The sequence below is a fragment of the Triticum dicoccoides genome, chromosome 7B (genome assembly GCF_002162155.2).
Source record: "Triticum dicoccoides isolate Atlit2015 ecotype Zavitan chromosome 7B, WEW_v2.0, whole genome shotgun sequence".
Lineage (NCBI taxonomy): Eukaryota > Viridiplantae > Streptophyta > Magnoliopsida > Poales > Poaceae > Triticum > Triticum dicoccoides.
This window is the reverse complement of record NC_041393.1, coordinates 118440228-118446292: the sequence shown is the minus strand read 5'-3', so window position 1 is coordinate 118446292 and position 6065 is coordinate 118440228.

Below are 6065 nucleotides of genomic sequence, written 5' to 3'. Positions count from 1 at the left end.
TTCCTGATATGTTCTTGTTATAATTTTGCAGCAAAAACTCCTTGGTGGAGGAGGGTCGCCAGATTAGGGCTCAATCCTCCAAATGAGAATTCCCATCCATTGCCTAATCAGGAACATTTTCACCCAAACCAGGAAAATCATATTATTGGTCCTTTTCCCTAGAATGATCCATGTATTGCACCGGCTGCTGAACCTCAAGATGCACATGGCCAGATGAATATAGAGGAAGATCCTGACTAGGGACATTGGTCTGTGCCACCTCGGCAACAGCTAGTTCATATGGAAATTTAGCAGGAGAAATTTTTGGAACTCCTTGACCGACCACTAGATACGTAAATCAATAAAAAATTCCGCAACATGAATTAGAAGATAATAGTGGGCTCACTCCCTCTTTAAATCTCTCCAGTAATTCAAGTGTAGCTAGTTTTCTGGGTGGCCTGGACTTGTAGCCCAACCCATACTGGATTTGAATTTGGCTTCTCTTGGCCCAGAGATGAAACTCCTTGATGGGACTATGAATTTGGGCCCATTACCTTTGGTCGCCGTCGGTGTACAAAAGTGTGGGTACTTTTGTACCCCTTACTTGTGCATGGACGGTCACAGTCACGCCTACAGCAGGGTTTGGCAAAGTAGAGGAGGACGGCAAGAGGCAGGACAGGTACAAAGAATATCAAAATAGACGCTCAAGGTAACAAGCAGCAGGAGGCGAGCAGGGCCACGCCTAGCAACAAGTCTTGCCGAGGCGACCTGCGAGGCCCCCGGCAAGCTCCTTGCCGGGGCAGCTTGCGGAGAGACCAGCAGGGCCACCACCCTTGGGGTTGAGAGCTCTGACACCATCGACAACGTTAAGACCAAGATTTGGAGAGCACATGCCTAGTAGCATGCGGCCCCTCACGAAGATTGGCAACCCACGAATCCACGTGGGATCAGAAGATGAAGACCCCTGGCAAGACCCTTGCCAGGGACGACTCCAAGGCCCCCGGCAAGCCTTGCCGGGGACAATCGCTGGGCCACGGCTAGACCTGCGCCCGGCAAGGTGTCGCCACTTCACCACCACTCTAGTGCGGCGATAGGCATGCCAGCTAAGCAGGCGCCTGCGTGGCGGCATGCAGATCTTCGTGGAAGCCTACCATTTCGCCAACACAGCAACTGGTTGGCTAGCGTGGCGCTGCATGCCTCATCGGCCTGAACGCGTGGCGAGGCGACGAGGAGCGGCGAAGGACGAGATGGCCTCTGTTGTCGTCCCCCATAAAGTGAGAGGACACGTAGGCAACACATTAAATGCGCTTGTCCTACGTTGATCGAGTGATAAGCTCGCACCACTGTAGCTTGCCATCTCCTGCGTGCCACTGTGGCAACCCCTTTGTGTATAAAAGGAGGCCCAAGGCGCACAGAGAGAGGATTCAGACTTTTGGAAAAAGCACGCATGGTAGCTAGTTCAAAAGCCCTAGAACACACATATAACTAGACAAGCAGGACTAGGGTATTATGCATCTCTGCGGCCCGAACCTGGATAAAAATCCCCCATGTGCTAACGCTCGACCTGCTCTTCGTGCAACTAACCCCCTGCCAAACGTAGAAGGGATCCTTGTGACCCCATAGGTGATCGGTTTCCCCGACATCTTTGGCATGCCAGGTAGGGGGCGTTAGTTGTGAGAATCTGGTCTGTAGTTAGTACAGTAGCTCCTTCATCGCCATGGCTCCGAAAGAAGACGACCGCGGTGATCGGCCCGTCCGAGGCCGCTCCGCCCGCACCCGCACGAGCGGGCGATGAGGCGGGCGCCAGTGGTGGAGGATATCGAGATCGTCCACACCATCCGAATACAAGAAGCCAGGCCGCCGGCATCCTCCGTAGCGGTGACGGAGGTCAGCGTGCCGCCGTGCCCAGAGATGGAGCTGTGCCACCCGCGGGTGATGCGGGGACCTCCTAGGGCAGAAGATCGACCTCGCCAACGCGCGTGCCGCGGTCCTCTCAGCTCGTGTACGACAAACCACACCGCGATGTTGAGGACCCCGGGCGTCGCCACGGCAAGAGCCCTCAACATCACTCTCAAGACACGCAGGGCTGACATGCATGCCATGATGTAGGAAAAAAGAGCGCGCGGCCACGGAATCGTGATGGGACTCCTTCTAACATCGTTATAAGTCCGAGTTCCTCCCATTCCTCGCGCCTATCGCTGCCACCCACGCGAGCAGAAGCGGTGTCACGAGCGAAGATGCTCCTCAACTTTCCTCCTGCTTTGGAGAAGCAAGAAGAGTGGAGGGCTGCTATCCAAAGCCTTATTGGCCATGCCAACGAGGATGGCCACCGGGGAGCAAGCCCCTCACGACGCTGAAATGACGAGCCGACGCGTGCAGGCAGTGGAAGGGTCGAGGGCGCCGCAACCATGATGCACTCCCCTCCGCCATAGTCGGCCCATCAGGGTGACGCCCGGGACAATGTGTCCATGATGTCATCAGCCCCACGGACGCATTATGACCAACGTCAAGTTATTCAAGAGCGCCTCCAGGAGGACGCCTGGACTACTATAGAGCAGTGACGGGAAGCACATCACTAGTCTGATAGGCGTGCTGGACCCGTTGAGTACAGGCCTGCGCCGGGGGATGCTAGCGACTTGCCATATGCAATCACTTGTCCAGCATTCACCCATGAGCTGCGGCAGTTCCAGTGGCCCAACACCCGCACGTTCAAACCAGAGGTCCCAGAGAAGTACGATGACAAGACTCACCCATCTGAGTTCCTGAGCGTTTATACTATCGCGATGCAGGCTGCCGGGGCACGAGACGATAAGATACTCGCTCCCGTTGGCACTTAAGCCCAATGTCAGGTCATGGTTGATGCATCTGCCGATAGATTCCATTGCTTCTTGGTCCGACCTGTGCCATGTGTTTGTTGGTGCCTTCACGGGCGGCCATGTAGCTCCTAGGCAGGCAACTGACTTGCACGTGAGCCCTCAGAGAGACGGCGAATCCTTGCGCAAGTACATACAGAGGTTTAGCCGTGTGTAGTACAACATCCTCGATGTTCATCTCGCCGCTGTCATCAGCGCGTTCCACCATAACATGCGCAATTGAAAGATGTGTGAAGAGTTGGCCGTGAACAAGGTTGCAAATGTTGCCGAGCTGTACGTTCTGGCTGACAGATGTGCCCGAGCGGAGGAAGGAAGGAAGTACCCCGGTGAAGACGCCGATGTGGGAAGCAATTCTGAAGACAAAGACGTTGTCGCCCAGCAAGGAAAGGTCGGCGGCGTAACAGGAAGTGCAAGGGCAAGACTGTGCTTGCCGTCGAGGAATCCGGCAACCCCGACACCGCCAAGAAGGCCAAGGTCGATGACCCCGGCAAGGAGGTTGCCGGGTGCAACGCCTACCGGTCCTTGGCGGCTGCCGGCAAGCCAGAGGGCTCCGACAAGTAGTACTACAAGATTGACCGCACCAAGGGCCACGATCTCCAAAGCTGCTGCCAAGTGGAGCTGCTGATGGAGAAGCAAAGGGCCGCGTATGAGAGACAAGACAGAGAAGGGCTAAGGAGGCGCTGAAGGGTCCGGCAAGAAGCACGGCGGCCAAGGAGGACGCGGCAACAAGGAAAAGCAACAAGAGAGGCCCGCCCGAGGCCATGACGAGAAACAGGAGGATGATGATCATGATGAATCCACCGAGCATGAGTTCCAGAAGGCGAAAGAAGTCATTTGTGTGGACGGAGGTGCTTCGCCGCATTCTTCCCACCGCAACTGAAACAGTGGGCGCGTGAGATTAATGCAACGGAACCAATGGTTGACGCCCATAAGCCATTGAGGTGGTCCCACACGCCTATCGTTTTCGATGCCGAGGATCACCCTGATCGCACCACTGCGGTCGGGTTCTTGTTGTTGTTGGTATCCCAACAATACACAACCTCAAGGTGACGAAGATGTTAGTTGATGGTGGGGCCGGCCTTAACCTGATCTCGCCCAACATGGTCAAGAGGTTGCAGTTCCGTGATGAAGATCTCGAGGAGACGGGCATGCTCCAAGGGATCAATCCAGGGAGGAGTCAGCCCAAGGGAAAGGTCACGCTACCAGTTACATTTGGTGGCGACCTCAACTATAGGACGGAGAGGATCGTTTTCGATGTCGCTGAGATCCCGTTGCCATACAACGGGATCCTTGGCCGCCCTGCGCTGGCCAAGTTCATGGCGGCGTCGCACTACGCATACAACAAGTTGAAGATGCATGGCCCGATGAGCGTCATCCTCGTCAGCCGCGATAGGAAGGATGCGCTCGTCTGCGTCGATCAGCTCTATCGAGAGGCGGTTGCAGCATCTGCCGGCAAGGCACCTGCTCCTGCCACCGAGAAGTGGACCAGTAAGGCCTCGGCCGCCGACAAGACTCCTGTACCCTCTCTGACAAACACGCCTCCTCAGAGTGCTGTGTTTCCGCTGGGGACGTACCAGAGGGCTCTACCGGCAAGAGAAAAAAGTCCAAAGTGGCCCCGCCGGAAACCAAGAAGGTGTCCATCAAGGAGGATGGTACGGGCGGAGCTTTCGTCATAAGCTCCACCCTTGACAGCAAATAGGAAAGCGCGCTCGTCACCTTCCTGCGGGCGAATGTCGACGTGTTTGCATGGCAAGCATCCGACATCCCCGGCATTCCCAGGGAGGTGATTGAGCACTATCTTGCTATCTGCCCCCATGCACGGCCCGTCAAGCATAAGGTCAGAAAGCAAGCTTTGGAGCGACAAGAGTTTATCGTTGAGGAGATCAGGAAGTTGGAGGCAGCAGATTTGGTCAGGGGAGTTCTCCACCCAACGTGGTTGGCTAATCCGGTCGTAGTACGCAAGGCAAATGGGAAGTGGAGGCTATGTATCGAGTATACTGATATCAATAAAGCCTGTCCAAAGGATCCTTTCCCATTGCCATGTATCGACCAGATAGTGGACTCCACTACTGGGTGCAACCTGCTGTCGTTCCTTGATTCTTACTCAGGGTATCATCAGATCTTCATGACGAAGGAAGATGAAGAGAAGACCGCGTTCATCACCCCATGTGGTACGTACTATTTTGTACGGATGCCTTTCAGGTTGAAAACGCTGGTTCAACGTTTGCCCGAGCAGTCCAAATTGGTTTTGAGCCCCAGCTCCATAGAAATATGGAAGCTTACATGGATGATATAGTAGTCAAAACCAAGGACAGGGCCATGCTCATGCAGGACCTGGAAGAAACTTTTGCAAACTTGCGCAGGATCAACATCAAGCTCAACCCAGAGAAGTGCATGTTCGGTGTTCCATTCGGCAAGCTTCTTGGGTTCTTTGTGTCTCAACATGGGGTCGAAGCAAATCCAGACAAGATCAAAGCAATTGAGCAGATTGAGGTGCCAAGACGGTTCAAAGATGTTCGAAGGCTTGCCGGCTGCGTTGCTGCCCTGACTAGGTTCATCTCTAAATCTGCTGAGCGTGCCCTCCCCTTTTTCAAGATTCTGAAAAGGCGGGTCCAATGAAATGGACCCCGGAGGCAGAGGCAGCACTGCAAGCCTTGAAGAGATACCTCTCCTCTACGCCAATACTGGTCGCGCCCAAGCCACAAGAGTCGTTGCTGCTATCACTACAAAAAAAGACACATCCGTGACATTTTGGGTCGAACGGAATTTTTTCTGTCATACTTATGACACTTCTATGATGATAATTGTGACAAAACCCGGTATCATCATAGATGTGGCGGGCTCCTACTTCTATGACAAAAAATCATGATAGAAAATGGGCTTTTTGTCCTGGGCGGGCCGGAGACGCATCTGCATGACATTCTTTGGGCCGTCCATGACGGAAAAAGCCGTGGTAGAGCGAGGGCGAGGAAAATATTGGGGAGTTCCCGGTTACGGTGGGTGGTCGGGGGCTGCGCGATGCATGTTTCTCTCATACCGTACGTGCGTGGGTGCAAGGCGCTGGGCTCTAACTGAACCCGAGCGAGGCGTTGCCTAACTGAACCCGAGCGATTGCACTGCAGGCTACGCATTACTGAACCCGAGCGATCGAGCGATTCCTTTGCTATTGCCGCTAACTGAAGCCGATCGATGCTGCCTTTGGATGAATAGTGA